The sequence below is a fragment of the Ovis aries genome, chromosome 23, assembly GCF_016772045.2.
Source record: "Ovis aries strain OAR_USU_Benz2616 breed Rambouillet chromosome 23, ARS-UI_Ramb_v3.0, whole genome shotgun sequence".
NCBI lineage: Eukaryota > Metazoa > Chordata > Mammalia > Artiodactyla > Bovidae > Ovis > Ovis aries.
Genome location: NC_056076.1, coordinates 22,742,913 through 22,770,790, shown reverse-complemented (window position 1 = coordinate 22,770,790; position 27,878 = coordinate 22,742,913). Strand labels below are relative to the sequence as shown.

The window sequence follows — 27,878 nt, the reverse complement described above, 5'->3', positions numbered from 1 at the left end:
ATTACTAATGACGTTCAGTGCTGCTAGTATTTCTTCTAACATGAGGTCCTTTTAGGAATTTCTCTGTGTATCTTCTGACTGTATCCTGTTTCTAAAACTGTGGATTCTAATCTTTGAGAATAATCAAGATTCCTGCAAGTATTAATAGCTAGAAAACACTCATTTGGTCATTTCCCTGGTTTTAATAAAGGGCATATCAAAGTCTTCTTATACATTCCTTCTCTGCCAGTCATCATCTCTAAATCATCTTACTTTTAATAAAAAATCAAGTTAAAAGATATAAAAGAGCTCTGGCACATGCAAACTATTACATATAGAATGAATAAACACAAGGTCCTAATGTAGAGCACAGGTAACTTATATTCAATATCCTGTGATAAACCACAATGAAAAAGAATATATATATGTATGTATGTATTACTGAATCACTTTGTTGTAATAGCAGAAATTAGTACAACATTGTAAATCAACTCTACTTCAATAAAATAAATTATTTAATGTAAAAAAAAGTAAAGGAGATATGTACCGAATGAATTCTACAAAGATGTGTTTAGGTGTTTTGGGAAAGGATTCACATATTCATATGACAGAGTGATTTATTTTGATCCTCTTGTGCCCTAAGGATCTTTAGGCATGACATGCAACTTTATAAAGAAAACTAGCCATCAGGTTACTGATCCATTTATGGAGAAAAACTCATTTCCCTTGGCCTCTACTTATACAATATTCAAATTACATTATATTCTTTGAGACTTTTTTTCATTGTGTGATGCTTTTTCAAAGAACTGCTTATCAGAGATTTTCCAGTAACCTTCTGGCATTTCAAAATTGCATATTCCCTGGATAGCAATTTTATTTGTTGTCATTATAAGGCTTCAAACTTCCTAACGATACAGCTAATGCAGAGAGACAGCTGTGTGAAATATTGGCTACCTCAATTTCATCCAAGCTCTGTACTTTTCCTTTTTCTCATACTTGAACCTGTTTGTCACATTTGGTAAACTTATATTTTCAAATTGGTTGAGACACTTTATACCTACTGCATTCGTAATTCTAATCATTCTAATTCATATTCTAATAATTCTAACTCATAAATCAATCAAGTATTTTAAAAATATATAATATTCACAATATAATGTTTCTTCATGTTAAATAATGTTAATCATTTATCTAGTACTTTTGTTCATAGTAGCATAAATAATTTCATATATTATTATTTATAAAATGTCTTATTAAATTATGAATGGCATATCATGTAAACTATTCTAACAATAAAACAGTTATAACCTATGTTTATACAAGCTCTTTTAGTTTCCTAATTAATAAAAAAAGTTCAGACCTCATTACAGCTCATTTCCGTTTCATCTACAAACACAAAAACCTTACCATGTTATTTAGATTAAGAAACAACCCAGATTTTCCCCAGTGCTTGAATAATTTTCTTACCAAATACTTGGCAATACTTACTAAAGAATAGTACCTGTCCATCTGACTTGATGGAGTTTCCATCAGTATATGAACTGAGAGTCTGTAAGTAGGTTTTGGACTTGAAAATTCAGAAATGGTTTTATTTTTGTTCTTCTATCATATCTTTCTTTTATTGTTGTCATTCAGATTCCTGATAAGTGTGATACTTTCTGTCCTAACTCAGAGTTTCTAATATCGCTCCTAGGAATTCACCCAACATGCTACTTGTTCTTCTGAGCAAGGATTTCATCAGAAAAATAGTAAATCCAGGTCTTAGTGAACTCATTCTAGGAAAGTCTAAGATGTCCCAGTGTCCTGGGCTTCCAAGAGAAGTGCTGTTGACAATCCGTAGCCTTCTCAATCTTCCCCACTACCCACCCCTGTTACCTTTGGCCAGTCACAACCCAGCATGGTGTATGTGCTCAGTTACTCCATCATGTCTGACTCCTTGAGACTCATGGACTATAGCCCACAAGGCTCCTCTGTCTATGGGATTTTTCAGGCAAGAACACTGGAGCGGGTTGCCATTTCCTCTTCCAGAGGATATTCCTGATTCAGGGATCAAACCTGCATCTCCTTCATTGGCAGGCATATTCTTTACAACTGAACCACTGGGAGGCCCCCAGCCCAGCATAGAAAACCCTCCAAGTCCCTTTCCTCTCCTAGTTTCTATCATTCTTGGCAGTTTGGACTCAATGCTATTCTTCACAACCAGCCCTCCACACTCACTCTCTTCACTAAGTAATTCTCCATCTCCTGGCCTTCTAGGCAGCAGCTGGGCTTCTGACTATATGGCTTCCCCAGCCACCCCCTTTGGGGAAGCTGTTTATCCTACCTTGCCCTCTGTGCTGGGATTCGATGATGTGGTCAGAGTATTTTTCCTCCCTAAAGTGGTTTCCAGATCTTTCTCCACAATTCTTGCATAAAGACCTCACCTCGGGGCTTATGAAGTCCACGTTTACCTCTCTCTGCCTCCATTTGATCACTGTTTTCTATCCACATGTTTAAGAGTTTAGAAGTCCCTACATATTAAGCTTCACAGCCCCTGCAACTACCATTGTCTTAAGTGATTCCACATCTGGGCGGAGGATTCATGAAAACTATAGTCCTCCAGGGCCTTGGCCTGCTTAATGAAGTCATTCTCCTCCACCCTGCTTCAGAAACCCTAGTCTCCAGGGTTTAGTCATACAAAATACATGATAATATTGCTCTATTATCATCATACATTGCAGAATTGTGTGAGGGTTAGTCAGAGAAAAGAAAATGAATTCAGTAGTGACTGAAAGAATTTAAGAAGAGAGGGCAGTAGCTAAGAAATGAGTGAAATGTCCTTTTTATTTACAGCAGAGAAGTTCCTGGGAGCCTGCTTTGAGGCAGAAACATGGGAGGTGGAAAATAATGCCAGTTCTAGAGACATGAGTGGGATAAGAATTTGGAATTGAAATAAAGCTTTCTAGAATTGAGTAACCTCTTAGATTTCGAGAGAAGCAAGGAGGGGAGGCTGATTCCAGAGTGTCTGTCTTGAGAAACTAATTAGATTGTAGCCTATTCATGGAACTGCAGAATAGCTCAGTTAGATGATCACTTTTAGGGATTTCTATTAATAAATAATTTCAGGCAAAAACAAGGTAGATCTATGTCTCTGGAGTGCTGAAGAGAGGTCAGAGTAGAAGATAAAGGTTTGAGAATCATCAGCATATAAGTGTGATGATCAAAGATATGAAAGTAGATGAAACCACCCTGGAAGAGTATATGAAATGAATGTAGAACTCCAGCATTGTAGGAGTGACGACAGCCAATCACATGACCAGTAAAGGGAGAAATGTTACAAATTAAAGTGATGAAAACAATAATAATAGTTGGCATGTGTATGTACACGTGTGTGCCAAGTCACTTCAGTTGTGTCTGACTCTTTGTAACCCTACGGACTGTAGCCTGCCAGGCTCCTCTGTCCATGGGATTCTCCAGGGAGGAATACTGGAGTGGGTTCCCATGCCCTTCTCCAGGGGAACTTCCTGACTCAGGGATCAAACCCGCATCTCTTATGTCTCCTGCATTGGCAGGTGTGTTCTTTACCACTGGTGCCACCTGAGAAGCCCAATGCGGCTGCTGCTAAGTCGCTTCAGATGTGTCCGACTCTGTGCAACCCCATGGACAGCAGCCCACCAGGCTCCTCTGTCCATGGGAGTCTCCAGGCAAGAATACTTGAGTGGGTTTCCATTTCCTTCTCCAATGCACGCATGCACGCTAAGTAGCTTCAGTCATGTCTGACTCTGTGCGACCCCATGGACAGCAGCCCATCAGGCTCCTCTGTCCGCAGGCAATTTTGCTAACCATACAGTGTGCATCATGGTGGTTTAGAGCACAAGTGGGTTCAAATCACAAGTCTATTACTTACTAGCTGAGTCTACTGGCAAATTTCTTAAGCTCTCTGTGCTTCTGTAGCTTGAGGAAAACAAAGATATCAACCTTATAGATTAGATTGAAGGCTAAAATGCTTTCTATGCCATATTCAGCAAAGCCTGACTCACAGAAAGCCATAAAGGTTCGCAGTTATTTTTATCATTGCAGTTTTATTTAATCTTCACAATAATTTGACGAGGAGGTAGGATTATCCCCATTTTTTTCAATTGATGAAACAGATTCAGAAGGCTATGTTATTCCACATAAGTACTGTATCTGGTATTTGAAAGGAAGTGGGCCTAAGACCCCCATGTATATAACTCACAAGAAAGGATGTGGCAGAAAACAAAACAAAAAATGGAAACCATTTTAAGAAGCAAAGAGTGACTGCTGCTGCTACTGCTGCGTCGCTTCAGTCGTGTCCGACTCTGTGTGACCCCATAGACGGCAGCCCACCAGGCTCCCCCATCCCTGGGATTCTCCAGGCAAGAACGCTGGAGTGGGTTGCCATTTCCTTCTCCAATGCATGAAAGTGAAAAGTGAAAGTGAAGTCGCTCAGTCACGTCCGACTCTTTGCGTTCCCATGGACTGCAGCCTACCAGGCTCCTCCATCCATGGGATTTTCCAGGCAAGAGTACTGGAGTGAGGTGCCATTGCCTTCTCCAAAGAGTGACTAATCAGTTAAATGCAGTGAAATTGTCATGAAAATAACCCATAGACCCAGTTCTTTTGATTTGTCTGGTTAAACAATAGCAACAGAGATTTTGATGAGGATAATATGATTTCAAAACTGAATTCATGTTGAGGTTTGACAGAAAACAACAAAGTTCTGTAAAGCAATTATCCTTCAATTAAAAAATAAATTACTTAAAATTTAAAAAAAAATACTGGACACTAATGGGTGCTTTTTACTACCTGGGAGATGAGCTACTAGATGGCAGTTTGTGCTCCTAGCTTGAGCCAGGAACCCAAGGTTCCCAGGTACAGGCTTGGTCATCACCCAAGAGTGACGGTACCTGGAAAGGTTCCCAGGCGTGATTTCCTATTACATCAATGCAGCCAGACAGTTAGGTTATCTTCACATTTAGCCAGCTACACTCCTGTTGGGAACTTCACATTGTGCATTTTATTTTTTTTTAACATCTGATTCATTTTATTTTGAAATCCATCCACTTTGTCCATTGCATTACTTTGTTTTTAATCACAACTAGATGAATCTGTTCACTCTACATTTTACAGAATGGCAGTTTGTTTTCTTTTTCTTTCTTTCTTTTTTTTTTTTTTTTGCTTACTCTTTGCATGATCGTAATGAACTTTGTTTAATCAACATCATCTTATTTGTCTCATAACATTTTCAATCGACTTTGCTTTTAATTAAAGAAAATTTGTATAAACTTCGTAATAAGAATTGTACATCTCTTGGCATCAAAAGCAGATAACTTGGCGTTATGCTTTTCCTTTCTGTTGGTGCAGTGGCAACATAAATGGCTTATACATTTAAGGCATTTTGTGTCAGCTTCTCTTTATCATCCCTAAAGCTTCTGTCCCCGTTTTTATGATTTAAGGGCAGGCTCATTTAGAAAGCCAGCAAAGTGGTTCCTATTGCATCTCCACCCTTTCTAGCATAATAGCTGCAAACTAAGTTGCTGTGCTTTGTTGTAGGTTTCTACATAACTCTGGGCATGGTGCCTCACTTAACAGTTCCCTAGTGTTATTTTGGAAAAGCCCTCTGCAGAAAATGCCAGAACTCAGCTTGAACTCTTGTCCCCTGTCAGGGAGAATCTTTCTATCAGCAGGATTTCTCAGCTGTTTCAAAAATCATTCAATGCTTTACTAGGAAATATTGCTCCTGTGGAATATGCCAGCTTTAGCATACCCTAATTGTTCAGCCTAAGAGCTTTAGCAGCAGAATATTTAATCAGGGAATTTCAGCCCTTGCTACAAACTTTTTTAATGGAGAATCTTAATTTTAATTCATGAAAGATGTTCCTATTATTTTTCAATTCACTGGTTAAAGCATATGAGTGCTTACTTTCATTTTTTTTTCAATTAAATGATTTTTTTTTCTTTAGGACAGTCCCACCTGTTCTAGAATCACAATATTCTTCTAAATTAAGAGTCAACATATCTTTTGTGATATTACATGCCAGGTAATCACTTTTATTCCTTATAGAGCTATTATTATATTTAATTACAGCTGCTAAAACAGAGACAATAAGAGAACAGGGAATTTCCTTAAGTTAGTCATTAGTAAAATCAATCTTTGAATCCAGGTAGTCTCACCCCAAGGCCTAAACAGAGGAACTCTGTGAGGATTTGATGAATAAGGAAGATCCAGCATTTTGAACCAATGTGCCTTATCTGTGATAAAGCAGGGATAACTATTCTAACATCTGAGTGAAGACAGTTCTTAACAAACATGTTGAGTTCCAGGAGTTCGCTGTGAGTTAATTACTTGGAATTCAGAATATGGTGCCACAAAGGACTAGTGCTCTGACCAGCCTACACAATCCTGTTTAAAGTCTAAGATCATTGAAATACAATGTATTTTCACTACCAATGTGGAAGCTGTGTTATTGCAATATCAGAAATCAAGGAACACATAAATCAATAAGAAACTTAAAAGATTAACTTAAATAATATTCCTTGGATAAATGTTAAATTAACCATAAAGTGAAAAGATAGATAATGTTCTTTTGTAGAAAGAAAGGGATTGAATGAGGTGGATTACAATGCATAATAATATTTGATGAAGTAAAAAAGTTGCAGGGTTGAGAAACAGAGAAGGAAGAGGAGAGAGGAGAGCTGGAAAGCAGGAAAAAATTGAATTACACACAATATTAACAGGTCATAGTCAAAGGATTCTGTATTGCTAAATATGTTTTGAAAGAAACACACATGCTCACACACACATATGCCACCTTTCAGCCTCTCTCTCTGAGCACCCATCATTGTATTAATAAAAGTAGGACTAGCCCCAGTGGCACCCACTCCTAAAGGACTGTCCTATGCTGTGCAGTTTCTTGAGTTTTCAACTTAGGGGGAAAAAGAAATGGGAAACAGAGCCTACATTTCTTAAACACCAATCAGATGTATGGGCATCATCAAAATTGAGTTTTTAGGGGCTTACCTTTTCAGGGGCATAGCCTTTTCAGATAATTGTAGATATTTTTTGTCGTGAGACCTAAACTCATAAGGTGATTGTTTCTTAAAGGTGAGTTGCTTCCTCCAGTTCCATTCTTCTTTCTCAAGATTGCTTTGGCTATTCGAGGTTTTTTGTATTTCCATACAAATGGTGAAATTATTTGTTCTAGCTCTGTGAAAAATACCACTGGTAGCTTGATAGGGATTGCATTGAATCTGTAGATTGCTTTGGGTAGTATACTTGTTTTCACTATATTTATTCTTCCGATCCATGAACATGGTATATTTCTCCATCTATTAGTGTCCTCTTTGATTTCTTTCACCAGTGTTTTATAGTTTTCTATATATAGGTCTTTAGTTTCTTTAGGTAGGTATATTCCTAAGTATTTTATTCTTTTCGTTGCAATGGTGAATGGAATTGTTTCCTTAATTTCTTTTTCTACTTTCTCATTATTAGTGTATAGGAATGCAAGGGATTTCTGTGTGTTGATTTTATATCCTGCAACTTTACTATATTCATTGATTAGCTCTAGTAATTTTCTGGTGGAGTCTTTATGGTTTCCTATGTAGAGGATTATGTCATCTGCAAACAGTGAGAGTTTTACTTCTTCTTTTCCAATTTGGATTCCTTTTATTTCTTTTTCTGCTCTGATTGCTGTGGCCAAAACTTCCAGAACTATGTTGAATAGCAGCGGTGAAAGTGGGCACCCTTGTCTTGTTCCTGACTTTAAGGGAAATGCTTTCAATTTTTCACCATTGAGGATAATGTTTGCTGTGGGTTTGTCATATATAGCTTTTATTATGTTGAGGTATGTTCTTTCTATTCCTGCTTTCTGGAGAGTTTTAATCATAAATGGATGTTGAATTTTGTCAAAGGCTTTCTCTGCATCTGTTGAGATAATCATATGGCTTTTATTTTTCAATCTGTTAATGTGGTGAATTACATTGATTGATTTGTGGATATTGAAGAATCCTTGCATCCCTGGGATAAAGCCCACTTGGTCATGATGTGTGATCTTTTTAATGTGTTGTTGGATTCTGATTGCTAGAATTTTGTTAAGGATTTTTGCATCTATGTTCATCAGTGATATTGGCCTGTAGTTTTCTTTTTTTGTGGCGTCTTTGTCAGCTTTTGGTATTAGGATGATGGTGGCCTCATAGAATGAGTTTGGAAGTTTACCTTCCTCTGCAATTTTCTGGAAGAGTTTGAGTAGGATAGGTGTTGCTGCTACTGCTGCTAAGTCACTTCAGTCGTGTCCGACTCTGTGCGACCCTATAGACAGCAGCCAACCAGGCTCCTCTGTCCCTTGGATTCTCCAGGCAAGAATGCTAGAGTGGGTTGCCATTTCCTTCTCCAATGTATGCATGCATGCTAAGTCGCTTTAGTCGTGTCCAACTCTGTGTGACCCCATGGACAGCAGCCCACCAGGCTCCTCTGTCCACAGGATTCTCTAGGTAAGAGTACTGGAGTCAGTTGCCATTTCCTTCTCCAAGGATAGGTGTTAGCTCTTCTCTAAATTTTTGGTAGAATTCAGCTGTGAAGCCGTCTGGACCTGGGCTTTTGTTTGCTGGGAGATTTCTGATTACAGTTTCAATTTCCATGCTTCTGTTGGGTCTGTTAAGATTTTCTATTTCTTCCTGGTTCAGTTTTGGAAAGTTGTACTTTTCTAAGAATTTGTCCATTTCTTCCATGTTGTCCATTTTATTGGCGTATAATTGCTGATAGTAGTCTCTTATGATCCTTTGTATTTCTGTGTTGTCTGTTGTGATCTCTCCTTTTTCATTTCTAATCTTATTGATTTGGTTTTTCTCCCTTTGTTTCTTGATGAGTCTGGCTAATGGTTTGTCAATTTTATTTATCCTTTCAAAGAACCAGCTTTTGGCTTTGTTGATTTTTGCTATGAGCTCTTTTGTTTCTTTTGCATTTATTTCTGCCCTAATTTTTAAGATTTCTTTCCTTCTACTAACCCTGGGGTTCTTCATTTCTTCCTTTTCTAGTTGTTTTAGGTGTAGAGTTAGGTTATTTATTTGACTTTTTTCTTGTTTCTTGAGGTATGCCTGTATTGCTATGAACCTTCCCCTTAGCACTGCTTTTATACTATCCCACAGGTTTTGGGTTGTTGTGTTTTCATTCATTTCTATGCATATTTTGATTTCTTTTTTGATTTCTTCTGTGATTTTTTGGTTATTCAGCCTCCATATGTTGGAATTTTTAATAGTTTTTCTCCTGTAATTGAGATCTAATCTTACTGCATTATGGTCAGAAAAGATGCTTGGAATGATTTCAATTTTTTTGAATTTACCAAGGCTAGATTTATGGCCCAGGATGTGATCTATCCTGGAGAAGGTTCTGTGAGCACTTGAGAAAAAGGTGAAATTTATTGTTTTGGGGTGAAATGTCCTATAGATATCAATTAGGTCTAACTGGTCTATTGTATTATTTAAAGTTTGTGTTTCTTTGTTAATTTTCTGTTTAGTTTATCTATCCATAGGTGTGAGTAGGGTATTAAAGTCTCCCACTATTATTATGTTATTGTTAATTTCCCCTTTCGTACTTGTTAGCATTTGTCTTACATATTGCAGAGCTCCTATGTTGAGTGCATATATATTCAGGCTCTACTACAAAACCATAGTCATCAAGACAGTATGATACTGGCACAAAGACAAAAATATAAATCAATGGAACAAAATAGAAAGCCCAGAGATAAATCCACACACCTATGGACACCTTATCATCAACAAAGGAAGCAAGAATATACAATGAATTAAAGACAATCTCTTTAACAAGTGGTGCTGGGGAAACTGGTCAGCCACTTGTAAAAGAATGAATCTAGAACACTTTCTAACACCATACACAGAAATAAACTCAAAACGAATTAAAGATCTAAACGTAAGACCAGAAACTATAAAACTCTAGAGGAGAACTAGGCAAAACACTCTCAGACATAAATCACAGCAGGATCCTCTATGACCCACCTCCCAGAATACTGGAAATAAAAGCAAAAATAAACAAATGGGATCTAATTAAAATGAAAAGCTTCTGCACAACAAAGGAAACTATAAGCAAGGTGAAAAGACAGCCTTTGGAATGGGAGAAAATAATAGCAAATGAAGTAACTGACAAACAACTAATCCCAAAAATATGCAAGCAACTCCTGCAGCTCAATTCCAGAAAAATAAAAGACCCAATCAAAAAATGAGCCAAAGAACTAAATAGACATTTCTCCAAAGAAGACATACAGATGGCTAACAAACACATGAAAAGATGCTCAACATCACTCATTATCAGAGAAATACAAATCAAAACCACAATGAGGTACCATTTCACGCCAGTCAGAATGGCTGTAATCCAAAAGTCTACAAGCAATAAATGCTGGAGAGGGTGTGGAGAAAAGGGAACCCTCTTACACTGTTGGTGGGAATGCAAACTAGTACAGCCACTATGGAGAACAGTGTGGAGATTCCTTAAAAAACTGGAAATAGAACTGCCTTATGACCCAGCAATCCCACTGTTGGGCATACACACCGAGGAAACCAGAATTGAAAGAGACACGTGTACCCCAATGTTCATCTCAGCAGTGTTTATAATAGCCAGGACATGGAAGCAACGTAGATGTCCATCAACAGATGATTGGATAAGAAAGCTGTGGTACATATACACAATGGAGTATTACTCAGCCATTAAAAAGAATACATTTGAATCAGTTCTAATGAGATGGATGAAACTGGAGCCTATTATACAGAGTGAAGTAAGCCAGAAAGAAAAACACCAATACAGTATACTAACACATATATATGGAATTTAGAAAGATGGTAACGATAACCCTGTATGCAAGACAGCAAAAGAGACACAGGTGTATAGAACAGTCCTTTGGACTCTGTGGGAGAGGGAGAGGGTGGGATGATTTGGGAGAATGGCATTGAAACATGTATAATATCATATAAGAAATGAATCACCAGTCTAGGTTCGATGCAGGATACAGGATACTTGGGGCTAGTGCACTGGGATGACCCAGAGAGGTGGTATAGGGAGGGAGGTGGGAGGGGGGTGTAGGATTGGGAACACGTATACACCCATGGAGGATTCATGTTGACGTATGGTAAAACCAATACAGTATTGTAAAGTAAAATAAAGTTTAAAAAAAATAAGAAAGAAAAAATCACTCAGTAAGAAACCATTTTTAATAATGCTATATGTACACTATTTATAAAAAAAAAAAGTGAGTTGCAATGTAGAACCATAAACCATACAAATGATGTTTACAGTAAAATTCATTATCCTCCTTTTGCAGGAATACTTTACTTTTGTATGATTTTACAACATTATACATTGGTCATTTGGAAAATATTGGTTTACCGAGTTATGCAAATATTCCAAATATTGACACATTTCACTTTACACTGACTAAAAAAATCACTTTTGAGACTAAAAAATTAGTTTCATCTGCAAAGTCCTTTAGGTATTGGGAAGCTGTCATGTGCATGGTGACAGATGCAAGCTTTCCAAAATTCGAATTTTTGCTTGAAAGCTCCAGTTTTACCATTGGCAACAAAACTGTCATTTGTCTTACTTGAAGTGACAGCCCGCTTTGTTCATTTTGGAAAAATAAATGTTTGTGAAATACTCAAGACTGCATAACCATAGTTTTTCTGTCAGTCTATTTTTCATGTGAAATGGTATTCCATGGAAAAAGCAGCTAGTCCAGCCCACAAGCAGTCACGCACACTCTTCAGTGTACAGAAGACATACTTCATGTGTGCTTCTCATTTCATCACACACAATTTTTAAAATACATGTATTTGAGAGTTGAGATTTAATAAAATTAACAATCTGTTTTACTGGCCCAAGAAGGAACTTATTCAGTGAAAGAAATGCTTTAAAAAAAAAAATTGCCATTGGGACCTCCCTGGTGATCCAGTGGCTAAGACTCTGCACTCTCCGTGTAGTGAGGCCCAGTTCCATCCCTGGTCAGGGAACTAGATCTTACATGCTGCAAGTGTTTGCATGCCACAACTAAAGATACTGCATGCCACACAAACTGCAAATAAGTAAATAATTTTTTTAAGTTAGGTTAATAAAAATTGCAGTTAAAAATCACTTAGCACAGTTATAGTGATAATTCCTTCAATTCTTGCTGAGGTGTTCAGTGTTTGACTCAACATTGCTCTATTCCTGTTTGTAATATATGAAAATATTTGAATATTTGAATCTATGGGCCATAGTACTGACCCATGGACCATATTTTAAGCAACAATACTATACAAAAATTGTTGTTGTTACTGCTCAGTTGCTAAGTCGTGTCCAACTCTTTGCAACCTCATGGACAGCAGCATGCAAGGCATACCCCTGACCTTCACTATCTCCCTGAGTTTGCTCAGATTCATGTCCAGTGAGTCAGTGACGCTATCCATCTCATCCTCTGCTGCCTCCTTCTGCTCTTGCTCTCAATCTTTCCCAGCATCAGGGTTTTTCCCAGTGAGTCAGCTCTTTGCATCAGGTGGCCAAGGTATTGGAGCTTCAGCATCAGTCAGTTCAGTCACTCAGTCATGTCCGACTCTTTGCAACCCCATGGACTGCAGCACACCACGCTTCCCTGTCCATCACCAATTCCTGAAGGTTGCTCAAATTCATGTCCATTGAGTCAGTGATACCATCTAACCATCTCATCCTCTGTCTTCCCCTTTTCCTCCTGCCTTCAATCTTTCCCAGCATCAGGGTCCTTTGCAATGAGTCAGTTCTTTAAATCAGGTGGCCAAAGTATTGTCACTTCAGCATCAATTCTTTCAATGAATATTCAGGGTTGATTTCCTTTAAGATTGACTGGTTTGATCTCCTTGCTGTCCAAACGAGTCTCAAGAGTCTTCTCCAGCACCACAGTTCAAAAGCATCAATCCTTCGGTGCTCAGCCTTCTTTATGGTCCAGATCTCACATCCATACATGACTACTGGAAAAACCATAGCATTGACTATACAGAGCTTTGTCAGCTAAGTGATGTTTCTGATTTTTAATACACTGTCTAGGTTTGTCATAGCTTTCCTTACAGAATACCTCTTTCAAAATTTATCTTGTTTAATCTTATTTGAAAGCATCCTCTTCCTCATCAAAGCTTTTAAACCATCAGCTTATAAAATCCAAAGTCATTGTGGTGTTGTAAAACTATGCAATTGTCAACCAAAATGCAGATGATGGTGGTAATGACAGTGAGTTTCATGATTTGTTTGATAATAGTTTTTGGAAATTGTAGGAGAAATTGACGTTCAATGGATACTCAATAGGAGACTTTGTTGTTGATCTGAGCTTCCAGGTGATTTCTTCTGATTTCAGCCCAGAAACAAGGGATGAAAGTGGTTGGCACCTGGCCAGCCCATCTAGGTGCCTCCAAAAAAGCTGGAGCTTCTAAATAAAGAAATGACACCCTTATTATATGACACCTTGCTTACTTAATTGCTGATATTTTCCCCCTCAATTTATTCCAAGAGAAAGGAAATGGATGGAGTTATGACTTAATATTGTGCCAAGAGTAAAAAAAAAGCTAGGTATGTCTCACAGCCCCAAGTTAAGTTTGTTTCACTGTTGACATCAGTGACATATTCTTTTTTTGAAATTGCAGTATAGTTGATTTACAATGTTGTGTTAGTTTCAAGTATACAGCAAAGTGATTGTTATACATATATATATATATTCTTTTAAAGATTATTTTCCATTTTAGGTTATTACAAGATATTGAGTATAGTTTCCTGTGCTATCCAGTAGGTCCTTGCTGTTTTATCTATTAAATATTTTATATATAGTAGTGTGTATATGCTAATCCTGATTCCTAATTTATTTCCTCCCCACCAACCCCCTGCTATTCCCTTTGATAACCATCAGTTTGTGTTCTATGCCTGTATGTTTGTTTCTATTTTATAAATAAATTCATTTGTATCATTTTTAGATTCCACTATATTTAGATTCCAGTAATATGATATTTCTCTTTCTCTGATCTCTGTACTTTTAGCAACCAGGATTCGATTAAGCGCAGTTCATCACCTCCCTTCAGTAGCTCTTATTAGATTGTTTAGAAGTATAAAGGATCCATTGTTGCCTAAAAATATGCCTCCATATAGGGTAAAAGTGTGGGAAAATATATTTCCCTCACTAGAAATGGAAGGAAAAGGAAGTTCCCATACAAAGAGGTGAACTTCTTACACTTGTAAATATGATAAAATGGTTAATTAAAATGCCATTTCATTTGGCTTTTAGATACTAGTAGCCTCAAGAGTTCAGTAGATCTGAGTTTCTGCTTCACAAAGCCCCCAGTCCAGCAACTAGAGATGTTTCCTCTGAACAACATTGCTGCGCGGGGCCTGGACCTTCTGTTATTTACAGGTGTGGACTGAGATGGGCTCCTGTGACTCAAGCTCAGAGAGACCAACTTGTGAAACCACAAAGCAGTTTATTAACTGTTATACAATAAATATAAATGCTACAAGGATATCATTGTGAGCTAAACACCCAATCTTCAGTTCAGTTCAGTTCATTCCATTCATTTGCTCAGTTGTGTCCGACTCTTTGCGACCCCATGAATCACGACACGCCAGGCCTCCCTGTCCATCACCAACTCCCAGAGTTCACTCAGACTCACGTCCATCGAGTCAGTGATGCCATGCAGCCATCTCCTCTGTCGTCCCCTTCTCCTCCTGCCCCCAATCCCTCCCAGCATCAGAGTCTTTTCCAATGAGTCAACTCTTCACATGAGGTAGCCAAAGTATTGGAATTTCAGCTTTAGCATCATTCGTTCCAAAGAAATCCCAGGGTTGATCTCCTTCAGAATGAACTGGTTGGATCTCCTTGCAGTCCAAGGGACCCTCAAGAGTCTTCTCCAACACCACAGTTCAAAAGCATCAATTCTTCGGCACTCAGCTTTCTTCATAGTCCACCTCTCACCCATTCTTCACCTGTAGGCAAATTTAAGATGAACAGAGTCAGAGAGTTGTTTGGTAAGATTAAACCTATTTAAGGGACATTAGCTGGGCCATTCAACTATTGGAGAACATTGAACCAAGCATATCTTCCCACAGCAAAGGAAAATATGCCATCAGAATCGTCTCCACATGAATTGGTCATCGCCAGTTTTTACTGGGCAGCCCCTCTTAAGCGATTGCCCTTTGTCAGAGAGTCCCAGGCTTCCCAACACCACTTCTTACAGCAGTCTGTCCTCTGATTAGTACTTAGCCTTCTTTATTAAGTTAAGAATTATCGCTGGGAATTAAATGAAATCATGGATAGAGAACATAAGAAAATGCCTGGCATATGATCGAGGAGCAATAAATATCAACTTCCTCTCTGATTCTTGCTCTTCTATCACTCAGTTGCTGACTCCTCCTGTAGTTCTCATTAAAATTTTGTTCCTTTAGATCTGCTAATTCCCCAAGTGAACAGAGAGTTCAGTCTTGTAAATAACAGCTAATATTTACTGAGGGCTCAGTGGGTACTAGGCACGGTATTTACCAAGCCACTTGAGTACATTTTCTCATGGACTCCTCCTAGCAACCCTATGACAAGTGCTGTAGTTATTCCCATGTTATAGATGAGGAAAATTGAGGCACAACGTTCAACTAATTCACCTGCCTGGAAAATGGTGAAGCTGAGATTGGAATCCAGGCAGTGTAACCAGACCAGAAATCTCATTGTTGTTATTTTTTTAAAGGTTTTTTTCATTTTGGATGTGGACCATTTTTGAAGTCTTTAATGAATTTGTTAAAATATTACTTCTGTTGTTGATGTTCTGGTTTCTTGGCCATAAAGCATGAGGGATCTTAGCTTCCCAACCAGGGATCGAACCCACACTTCCTGCAATGAAAGGTTTAACCACTGGACCTTCAGGGAAGTCCCAGAAATCATGTTTTTAGATGGTACTCAACACTGGCACTCAAGTGAGACCTGCCCAGATGCTGTTCTTTATCTTCAGGGGGCTTTGCAGTTTTGGCTCAGTTGTGTTGATTTATAGTTTAATTCTCAAAGGACATCTTAGTTCCTACTAAGGCATTCTCTCTTTGGTGTCTTTTGTTGTACTTTAATGTAAATTAAGTTTATATGAGACCTTGTAGCTCAGAGTTGAGTCAAGTGGGTAGAAGAAGCAGAAAGCAAGGACAAAAAGCATGGTGTACTAGAGAATTAAGTTGAATAGGTTACATTACATAGTTTCAGGTATGCTGAGAGATAAATAGTAATTCCTAAAAAACAGTCACATAGAGGAAAATCCTGGTGAATCACTGCACATCAAATAAACATTAGTATTGTTCCTAGTTTCGTTGCTATAAAAGTCTTGTACTAAATTCAGAATTCTCATTTAATACTTTATAGATGCCTTTCAAGTAAGATGTATTGATTATCCGCCAGATATGAGGTTCTTTTGGAGATGGAAATGGCAACCCACTCCAGTATTCTTGCCTGGAAAATTCCATGGACTGAGGAGCCTAGCAGACTACAGTCCATAGGGTTTCAAAGAGTCAGACACGATTGACTGAACATGAGGTGCTTTTACAATTGGCAGACGTTTTCAAATGAAGACACCACATCCTTTCCACAACAACAGAATCTGTAAGGGTCCACTGCAACTTCCAGGAGCCCTCTAGGTATTCCCAGAGCAAAATCAAAAGTCACACCAGGACAACAAGAATGAAGGCGCTTGGAGCTGCCCTGAGGTCCCCCTCGATGTTTACCCAAGTAGAATCTGGGTGTGTGTAGGTAGCCCCCACCCTCTGTGTTGGTATTCCAAGGGTCTCTAAGAGAGTTTGAGAATGAGCACCCTTCTTCACTATTTAAAACTCTTAAATGCAATTCAAGTACAAGATCTCTCCACTTCAGCGGAGGGAACTCAGTCTCCTGACAGGAAAACAGCTTGCGCATTCCACTTGACTTCAGGCCGGCTTTCCTGGGGAGTCATGTTGCCTTGGCTGCAGCGCTAAGTCTCTTTGCTTCAAACCCTCCCAGAAATGTCACAGCAGTACAACCCAGCCCCAAACTTGTTGAGCCTGGAATCCATGCCAGGAACTTGCATGCCATAACTCAGGCTGTTACAGAACATCTCTTGATACTAGGTTGGGCTGGAGCCTAGCCCAGTGTGGGGAAAGGAATTTGGTGACTATTTCTAGCAACATCTTTAACTTGAGGTAGAATGAATATGTAACTAAACTGCAGACTGGCAGGATAGCCCCTCTTATGTTTACCACTGGTGCCTTTAACCACAGTCAGAACCCATGTTTTCTCATCATGGTGGTGAAACATGTGCCCCCAATATTTTGAAACAGCAATATTAGAAGAATGCAGGATGTTAGTTTAATTTTTAAAATTAGCACTCATTAGAGAGTAGATGATTTGCATAAGCATGTTCTTATTTTGTGATAAGAACCATTCATTTATTTATCTTTTAATTGTCCCATATGTATTTTATTTTTAATATTTATTTGTTTATTTGGCTGCCCTGGGTCTTAGTCGCAGCACACGAGATCTTCTATCCTCATTGTGGCATGAGGGGACCTTTAGATGCAGAATGTGGGATCTAGTTCCCTGATTAGGAATTGAACCCAGGCCCCCTGCTTTAAGAGTGTGTAATCAGCCATTGGACCACTGAGGAAGTCCCCCTAGAACCACTTACTTATATCTTATTTTTTTAATGTCTTATTTCCATAAGAATCACTCTCAAATGATAGTAGCTCATCTCTAGCTCCTGAATTTAAACACTGTATGGCAAGAGAGTCCTCAAACATGTACTAATGAGTTTGGATTGTGTCTTTAATGAAACCCATTTTGTCTGTATTGTTCTCTGCCGAAGTTTTGTATATCCAGAAATGCTGGCATCAATATCTCCAAGATCCACAGTTTCACTGATTAGGTCATTGGCCAGAAATATCTGACCATTACCCCAATTTTGTCCATATTTTAGATTAAATGATGGGGGCTGTCTTTTTTAAAACTGGGATTACGTTTTCTGCTCTACATTTTTGACTCAGTTGCCAATATTAAATCTTAATAAAAATATGTGATGCATAATCATCAGGTTGTGTATTCCTCCATTCCATGATTTGTTAAATTCCCATTCATCATTAAGCATCATCTTTATATAAGGCACTCTGTGTGTGTGTGTGTGTGTGTGTGTGTGTGTGTGTGTGTGTGTGTGTATGTATCCCTGGTATCTCAGCGGTAAAGAATCTGCCTGCAACACAGGAGACCTAACTTCAATTCCTGGGGGTCAGGAAGATCCCCTGAAGGAAGGCATGGCAACCCACTCCAGTATTCTTGCCTGGAGAATCCCCATGGACAGAGGAGCCTGGTGAGCTACAGTCCATGGGGTCACAAAGAGTCAGACATGACTGAAGTGGCTGAGCACAGATTAAACAGAGAGGTTATATAACTGTAAACATTGTACACCCATGTCACCCAAGCCTATAATGCATGAACAAAACTCTCAACTCATCAAATGGTGCATCTTTCTTCAACTGTATATTAGATTTTCTTCTCTAGATTATCTATCACTTTTATTATGGCTAGTGTGATTATGGGGGATAATAGAAAATAGGAATAACAGACATTCAGAATCCACAAATAAGCCAAACCTCATTTGAGTAAGTAGTTTCTGCCTTCCCTCCCTAGATCATTAGTCCATTTATATCTTTTCATTATCCTATTTGAGGCTTCCCAGGTGGTGCTGTGGTAAAGAATCTGCCTGCCAGTGTAGGAGATGTGGGTTCGATCCCTGGGTTGGGAAGATCCCCTGGAGGATGAAATAGCCACCCACTCCAGTATTCTTGCCTGGAGAATCCCACCGACAGAGGAGTCTGGCCAGCTAGAGTCCACGAGGTCACAAAGAGGCACAACGTAGCAATGGAGCACACACATTCTCCTATTCATCCTCAAGCAGAGTTCTTAATAAGCAGTGGAAATACAGATAGACTAAAACGATAGAGAAAGAAAGATTAGAGGATCCAAACAGCCACAAAGCTGAAAGATTCATGGAACATGACTTGGAGGTGAAAGTACTATGATCAAAAGGATATTTTTGTGAATGTTAATTACTTACAGCTATTTATAATTTCTGTATTTATTAGCTGAGGTATGTAGAGAATAAAATTACATGGCAGTTAATGAAATAATGTTTTTAAGATTCCAGCTTAAGCATGGTCATTATTTCAAAAGACTTTCTGGAATGACAGATTCTGAAATGTATCCTAAACCCTACTAGGGAGCTAAAAGGCTCTCCCAGGATTTATTGTCACTTGAACATCTCTAACTTTATTTTTGAGTTGCAGGTTTGGTTTAGTCACTGTTGTTTTGTGTACTGGTGATCATCAGGAGTATTCTAGAAATACACGATTTGGCACCTCATTTTAAAATTGTATGAAAAGTTTGAGCAAAAGAAAATCATCATTTGTAGTTCACTTCAACCCGTCTTTTTTCTTCAGCCTAATATGGATATAAAATGTATCTGGCATTAGTGTTTCCTAGCATGGCTGCAGCTTGCCAGACTGTTTGGACCTGTGCACAATGAATCCTTTATTCAGTAAATATAAAAAGACATAAGCTTTAGAACAGCTCATCACATTCCTTCTAATGTTGCTTGTACATATTTTAATATATGCTAAGTATTTGAATTTATTTTCAAAATGGTAAATCCATTCTTTAAATTGTTGCCCTTTTGGAGTTTTTAGTATGCATTTGGGAGGTTGTGAACTGGATGTGCTAATTATGATCACTTTCAAACTGGATGAAAATTCAATATTTTTCTGAGTTTCTCAAACTTATTTATTAATGGCTTTTTGACATCACGTAGGAGTCATCTCAGAAACAGAGATTATTGTGAAGCCCAAGCTCTTGCCTGTAGATACTGATTCTGGAAGACCTTTGGAGGTTTTCACATTGTGTGAAGACCTTACTTAAATGAATGGTGTGATTTGTTTTGTTGGGTTTATTACCCTCAATATTAAGCACTTGGAGGAAACCCTGGATGTACCTGGTAGGTAGTGCTTTTTACTGCTAATAAGATTTGCGTGTGGTTTCTGAGTCTGTTCAGAAAACTGGCAAAGGTTGAGAGTGTTATTAATCCCACTCTGCAGTGTGGGCAGGTAATTGAGAATTACTGTTGACTGCAGGAAGAGGAGAACTACTTCAGGCTTTGTTAAGGGGATATTAACTGTAGGAATATAGCAGCCCCTCTCCATCCCAGCTACGTCTGCCTTCTCTAGGAAATACATGCAGTATTCACAATGGGGATAATACACTGTAGCCTCTTTGGTCGCATGCATGCGTGCTCAGTTGTTTCAGTGGTGTCTGCCTTTTTGCAACCCTATAGCCTTATAGCCCTACAGGCTCCACTGTCCTTGGGATTCTCTAGGCAAGAATACTAGAATGGGTTGCCATGCCCTCCTCCAGGGGATCTTCTCCACTCAGGAATGGAACCTGTATCTCTTTTGTCTCCCGCATTGCAGGCAGACTCTGTACCCACTAAGCCACCTGGGAAACCCAAGGCCCCTTTCTTTAATATCCCAATATTCTAATGTTTTTTAGAATAGTCACATGTATAACAAATTCATTAGTAGTAATACTTGCCATTATTACAAATAAAGCTCCAGATTTCTTCTTCATGTAGTTTGGTTTGAATAGGTGTTCTTAGTGGCTTTCTTCCATGTGGTGATTCAGGGAACCAGGCCCATTTCATATTAGAGTTCTTCTGTCCTCTTAAATTAGAGTCCTCTGTTTCCAGCCAATGGGAGTGCAAACAAAAAGCTTGAATGAGCACATAAAGCCTTATGAGTCAGGCCTTCACTTTTGTTCACATCCCATTAGCTAAAAGTTAACTATGTGTTTAAAGTGAAAGGAAGTCTGGGAAATGTAGTACCGCTGTGTTCCCAAGGAGGAAGAGAACACTAGTGGTCTTTGCCACACCTACAATTAATTTCATATGTTTCTTAAAGTGAAAAAAAGCACCAACTACTGGGGACAGGCTTTTAGGGCTAGCTTTATCAGTAAGGAATTGTGAGACATTTAATAGGCAATAACCTCTTTACCTTTTGTATTATTTGGCCTCATAGAGGTCACAGTCTAAAAGAAAAGATTTTGTTGGTGGTGCTGTTTAATCAGTAAGTCATGTCCAGCTCTTTTACGACCCCATGAACTATATTCCTCCAGGCTCCTTTGTCCATGGGATTTTCCCAGGCAAGAATACTGGAGTAGGTTACCATTTCCTTCTTCAGGGGATCTTCCCAACACAGCGATCGAACCTGTATTTCCTGCATTGGCAGGCAGATTCTTTACCACTGAGCCACCAGGAACGCTCCAAAGAAAAGAAAGACATCAAATAAACAGGCAGATAAATGTACAATTACAAAGTGATATAGCTCCATGAGAGCATGGACTATGCCCCCATGGCTCCTAAAACAGTGCTTGGTGCATAGTAGACACTCAGCAATAATTGTTGAATAAATGCATGCCTAAGGGCATGAACAAATGAATGAAACTATATGATGGAAACAAATAGAGCCTATGAAAAAGAGCAGTAGGGTAAACTAAATTTTTTGAAGCCATCAGTGGAAGCTCTTTCTGAGGTAATAACATTGTCAATGAAACCTGAAGGATGAGTCCAGTTCAGTCACTCAGTCGTGTCTGACTCTTTGTGATCCCATAAACCGCAGCACGCCAGGCCTCCCTGTCCATCACCAACTCCCAGAGTCCACCCAAACCCATGTCCATCGAGTCGGTGATGCCACCCAGCCATCTCATCCTCTGTTGTCCCCTTCTCCTCCTGCCCTCAATCTTTCCCAGCATCAGGGTCTTTTCAAATGAGTCAGCTCTCTGCATCAGGTGGCCAAAGTATTGAACTTTCAGCTTCAGCATCAGTCCCTCCAATGAACACCTATGACTGATCTCCTTTAGGATGGACTGGTTGGATCTCCTTGCAGTCCAAGGGACTCTCGAGAGCCTTCCAACACCACTTTTCAAAAGCATCAATTCTTCGGCGCTCAGCTTTCTTTATAGTCCAACTCTCACATCCATACATGACCACAGGAAAAACCATAGCCTTGACTAGACAGACCTTTGTTGGCAAAGCAATGTCTCTGCTTTTGAATATGCTATCTAGGTTGATCATAACTTGCCTTTCAAGGAGCAAGCGTCTTTTAATTCCATGCTGCAATCACCATCCACAGTGATTTTGGAGCCCAGAAAAATAGTCAGCCACTCTTTCTCTATTTGCCATGAAGTGATGGGACCAGATGCCATGATCTTCGTTTTCTGAATGTTGAGCTTTAAATCAACCTTTTCACTCTCCTCTTTCACTTTTGTCAAGAGGCTCTTTAGTTCTTCTTCACTTACTGTCATAAGGGTGGTGTCATCTGCATATCTGAGGTTATTGATATTTCTCCCGGCAATCTTGATTCCAGCTTATACTTCATCCAGCCCAGTGTTTCTCATGATGTACTCTGCATATAAGTTAAATAAGCAGGGTGACAATATACAGCCTTGACGTGCTCCTTTTCCTGTTTGGAACCAGTCTGTTGTTCCATGTCCAGTTCTAACTGTTGCTTCCTGACCTGCATAGAGGTTTCTCAAGAGACAGGTCAGGTGGTCTGGTATTCCCATCTCTTTCAGAATTTTCCACAGTTTATTGTGATCCACACAGTCAAAGGCTTTGGCATAGTCAATAAAGCAGAAATAGATGTGTTTTTGAAATTCTCTTGCTTTTTCGATGATCCAGAGGCTGTTGGCAATTTGGTTCCTCTGCCTTTTCTAAAACCAGCTTGAACATCTGGAAGTTCACAGTTCATATATTGCTGAAGCCTGGCTTGGAGAATTTTGAGCATTACTAGCGTGTGAGATGAGTGCAATTGTGCAGTAGTTTGAGCATTCTTTGGCATTGGAATGAAAACTGACCTTTTCCAGTCCTGTGGCCACTGCTGAGTTTTCCAAATTTGCTGGCATAATGAGTGAAGCACTTTTCACAGCATCATCTTTTAGTATTTGAAATAGCTCAACTGGAATTCCATCACCTCCACTAGATTTGTTCGTAGTGATGCTTCCTAAGGCCCACCTGACTTCTCATTCCAGTATGTCCGGATCTAGGTGAGTGTAAGTGATTACATGAGTGTGAGTGAAGGATGAGTAAAATTTAGCAAAGAGAAGAGTTAGGTGTTAGACACATTTTTGCAGATTGGAAAAACATCAGGTTCAAAGGATCTGTTTTGATACATTCAAGAGCACAAAAAGGGCTAGTGTAACAGGTATCCAGAGGAACTGGGTGGTTATGGTTCAAGTCAGGCTAGAAAAGTAGGCAAAGACTGTACCAATCAAGGTGCCTGTCATATGTTCAGCCTTTTTGCTCTTTTCTGCAGGCACAATGAAAAGCCAGTGAGCAGGATCCTGAAGGAAAAGGATTGATGTGATCATATGTTCACTTTAAGAGAGCATTCCTACTTTCTGTGAAGAGTTGGAGTAAGAATGGAAGTAGAAAGTCTAGGAAGCTATTTCATTTGTATTATTTTTAATTCCTATTAAAACATAGTTGGTTTACAATGTTGTCTTAGTTTCACGTGTACAGCGAAGTGTTTCAGTTATACATATAAGCATATATGTTCTTTTTTGATTCTTTTCCATTATAGGTTATTAAAGATACTATCTTTAATACTAAAGATATTAAAGTTCCCTTGTTGGTTATTTATTTAAATATAGTAGTGTGTATATTTTAATCCCACACTCTTAATTAGTTCCTCCTCCTCCTTTCTTTCTCCTTTTATACATATGAAGTATTACTCAGCCATAAAAAAGAATGAAGCAATGCCATTTGCAGCAACCTGGGTGGGCCTAGAGATTATTGTACTCAGTGAAGTAAGTCAGACAGAAAAAGACAAATATCATATGATATTGCTTATATTTGAAATGTAAAAAAAAATGATACAAATGAACTTATTTACAAAACAGAAATTGTCTCAGAGACATAGAAAATCAACTTATGAGTACCAAAGGAGGCTATTTCAAATCATCCAAATAAGATGACTAAACCAGGGCAGTGGTTTAAAACAAGATGGAGGCAGAATAGATGGAAGGACTTGAAACACGTGTTTTGGGTAAGAGGGAGATTGGAGCAGAAGGACATTGGCAGCAATAGAATTTTCTGGTTCTGTTCTGAATGCTTAATCTCTTTGAAATGCCCTTACAAAGATGATACTACTGGTGGCTGAGACAGTAAAGAATCTGCCTATAATGCAGGAGACATGGGTTTGATCCCTGGGTTGGGGAGATCCCTGGAGAAGGGGATGGCAACCCACTCCAGTATTCTTGCCTGGAGAATCCTACGGCCAGAGGAGCCTGGCGGGCTACAGCACATGGGTCACAAAGAGTTGGACACAACTGAGCGACTAACACTTTCACTACTCAATGTAGACCTTTCAAAATATTTAGTTTTGCTCCTTTCAGATATTTTTAGAAGTTTTATCCTGACGCAGAAGATATGCTTAAAGATCAGTCAAATAATTGACGTTTAAAGTCTGGCCAATTTCTTGAGGTTCTTCAAAACTCTTTCTAGATTATGTTCTATTTCTGTTTCTCTTTGTCTTCAAGAAATTAATTAGGCAAATTACATAATTAAAGTGGAAGACTTTTTATTTGTGTGTGTGTTTATATGTGTGTGTAAATGTATCTTTAGGGTCCAAATATTTTACCCATAAAAACTTTTTAAAGGTAAATTTTGGACCATCTTTAGTATCTTCTTAATGTGGTACTGTGTGTTTTGGTTTAATTTTTCAATTTAATGTCTTAGGAAGGAATCCAAATACTGTAATAGTGTTTCATCTTTATCCTTGAAGCTAGTGTTCTCCTATTTCAGAGTCAGTTGTAATGGCCCAGGCCTTTATTAGAATTTCTTTGGAGATAAGAAGGCTGTGTACCGAGGACTGGAAATATGATGCTCCTGAATTCTGTTCTGCTCTCCTCCATTTCTCATTAGTTCTTGGCTTGCAAATTTATCTCTGTCTGTATTTATCATCTTGAATATGCACATCATAGTGATTTCCCGGAGATGTTAGGAGGGCTATGTCAGTGTTTATCCATCAGCTTTTAAGACAATCTGGGCAAAGGTATATTATGATCTTAGGAATTGATAAGTCTGCAAATTGACTTCTTCGCACAAGTAAGAATGGCTGTGAATCTTTAGCAGACTTCTTCCGTGAATGTTATACCTACAATCAGTGAAATACATCCAGTAGGTTCCCTGTCTCTAAAGATAGAGCCTCATTTCTGGGATTCTTCTGGCAATGACTTTTACCTGTGTGAAATGTTTCCATTGTAAGTAATTTGAATAATTTTACCCAAAATGTGCTGTTAGTGCTACAAATCCATAGATAAAATTCTTTGATGGCCTATTTGGAGAGAACAAACTCAGAGCCTAAGTGTGACTTTTACAAAGAGGTTTTTGCTCGTTTCTGCCAAGCACATGGATATTTATAATCTTGCATTTTCATTTTGTGTCTTATGTGATAGTCTTTACTTTTCTCTTTGACAAATGCCCCATTGTGTATAAAAACACTTTTCCAATAATCTTTAAAGACATTTCTTTGTTTTTCCCCTACTCTTTCCTGTCACGTAGATACCTTACTCCAAGATTATTAAGTAATCCAAAGCAACCATAGGAAATTAAAAAATCTCATAAATTGACTTTGTTGTCTTGACACTAGGTTGTATGTGAAGGCAGGCTAGGAATATAAAAATCTGAAGTTTGCTTTCAGATTCCAAGGTGCTCTTTATAAATCCAGTCAGGTATTTAATTACTTCACTTATCTCAAAACTGGTATTTCTCAGTCTTAAAAAAAAAAAAAAAGTAGGGTGCAGGGCTCAAAGTTTTAGATAAGGTTAATTACACAGGAGAATTTGAGAGTCAAAGGAGTCTTACATTTTTTAAAAGATTCTCCACTGCCCAGAACAGCCAAGCCAAATCTCAGATTACATTGTATTCTGGCCCTTGGAACACAAAGTGAACATCCTCACGTCCTGAAAGCAAAGTGTTTGAAGAGAAGAAGTCGACCTTCCAAGCCCCTGAATTTACTGCCAAAGCACTAAAAATGAACTACAAGCAGAAAAACTGTGAGTCAGATGAACTCTTCATTCTGTGTCAAGGGTGAAGTTCCAGTTACATGAATCAAGAGAAAACAGTGAAAGCGGTGTGTGGGTGTGTGTTGTTTTCCCCACTTGTACACACCTGCTCTGCTCCTGCACTGCCCTTGGGACACGGTCTTTTTATAGTAATGCTGGTAATTAGATGCTCTTTCCTTTTTAGATCCTCTTAATCATCTTTGGGGTTTGGAGCCAATGTCTCTACCTCAAAATAGAATGAAAATTCAGGTTCTTAGCCTGTGGCACTCCTGGTCACTCCTAGTATCCAATCAATATTTATAGAGTTTGGAGACAGACACTATACCAGGCCTACATGAAAAAGCTCTACAATTGAGTATTTATGAATATCTGTTCTAATGTCAGTAAAGAACACAAAGTTAGTGCATTGAATCAGACTCTAGGGTCTTCTAAAAACATGTGTTTTTTTTTCTTCTGTTACAGTGATACCAGGAGATGTGTTATGAAAGAATGTAGTTATTCTTCTTACTATCAGAGTAAGAATTTGCCTCTAAATCCTAATGTCCGTTAGTAATTTATTACAACTCCAGGATTTATGAGTCATTAGAATGTTTAAAAATTGCATTCCATTTTCAACCTACTCCTCGTAATATTGAATACATTCTTATGGGTCTTAATCCTTTCTGAAGTTTCAGTGAATTTCCAGTGGATAAGTTTGTTATTATCTTTTCCAGATCATTCAAAGCTTTTACACTTCAGATCTTCTTTTTAATACTCTGTATTTTCTAATCTGTCTTTATGCAGGTACCTCCCTATTCTCTTTAGATATTCCATATATTATCTTGGGAGCTGTGGTAGCAAGAACTACAAATAGTCCAGTGTTTTTGTAAAGTGGTCAGATTTTATTTATGTAAAATTGTATTTATGCTTTCATTTCCTTATTGCCTTCCTCATAAGACTACTCTGAGGACTTAATGAGATAATGCTTAGAAAGTAATTAACACAGTGCTTGGCATGGTAAGCAGTCAATGTTAATTGTTGCTATTGAATTTTTATGACATTTTAATGACCATACACCATGGCCAGCCACTTTTATTTTTTAAAGCCTGAGTTCCCTTGATCCAATAATATGGGATACTCCAGTCAGATGAACATTCCTAGCACTCATGTCTGGACTTGACTGTTTCATTCACTCAACAAATTTATTTAATGAGTATTATAGAAATTGAGCTAAGTCCTGGGACTACATCTCCCAGGTACAAGGTCTCTGTATTGGAAGAGCCTAGCACCAACAGGGAAGACTGACAATAGACAGGCAGTTACAATAAGGCACCAGGAGAGGAACAGGATCAAAGGGACAGCATAGAAATGGGAGCCACCTGGTCCAGGGAGCAGGTAGGCTTCCTGGAAGAAGTGATGGTGAAGCTGAGACCTAGGGGTAAGTAAGAGTTAGCCAGACAGAGGGGGCAGAAGAAGGACAGAAATGGAAAGATTACCAGAAGGAAAAAAGTACATGTAATACTAGGAGGTGAAAAAAAATGCTGTTTATTGAGGAACTGAATAAAGTCCAGCATGAATGGAGAGGGGAGTAACAGAGAAGCCTGGAGACGTGGGCAGGCACCAGATCTCAGAAAGCCCTAGGATTTAGGTCAAGGAGTTTGGACTGTGTCTTGTAGTAGCTGTGAAACTGTCAGTGGTCATTCATTTAATACCATCCAGCTGCCGTGACTAGATTCTGTGTGATTTAGCCCCGTGCTTTTTTGTTGC

At 38.6% G+C, this 27,878-nt stretch overlaps 1 protein-coding gene across 28 annotated transcripts in view; it reads left to right on the top strand.

Annotated features, from left to right (window-relative positions):
- Window positions 1–27,878, top strand: part of DTNA (dystrobrevin alpha) — a 433,908-nt gene that overhangs the window by 154,768 nt on the left and 251,262 nt on the right. The window lies entirely within an intron of this gene.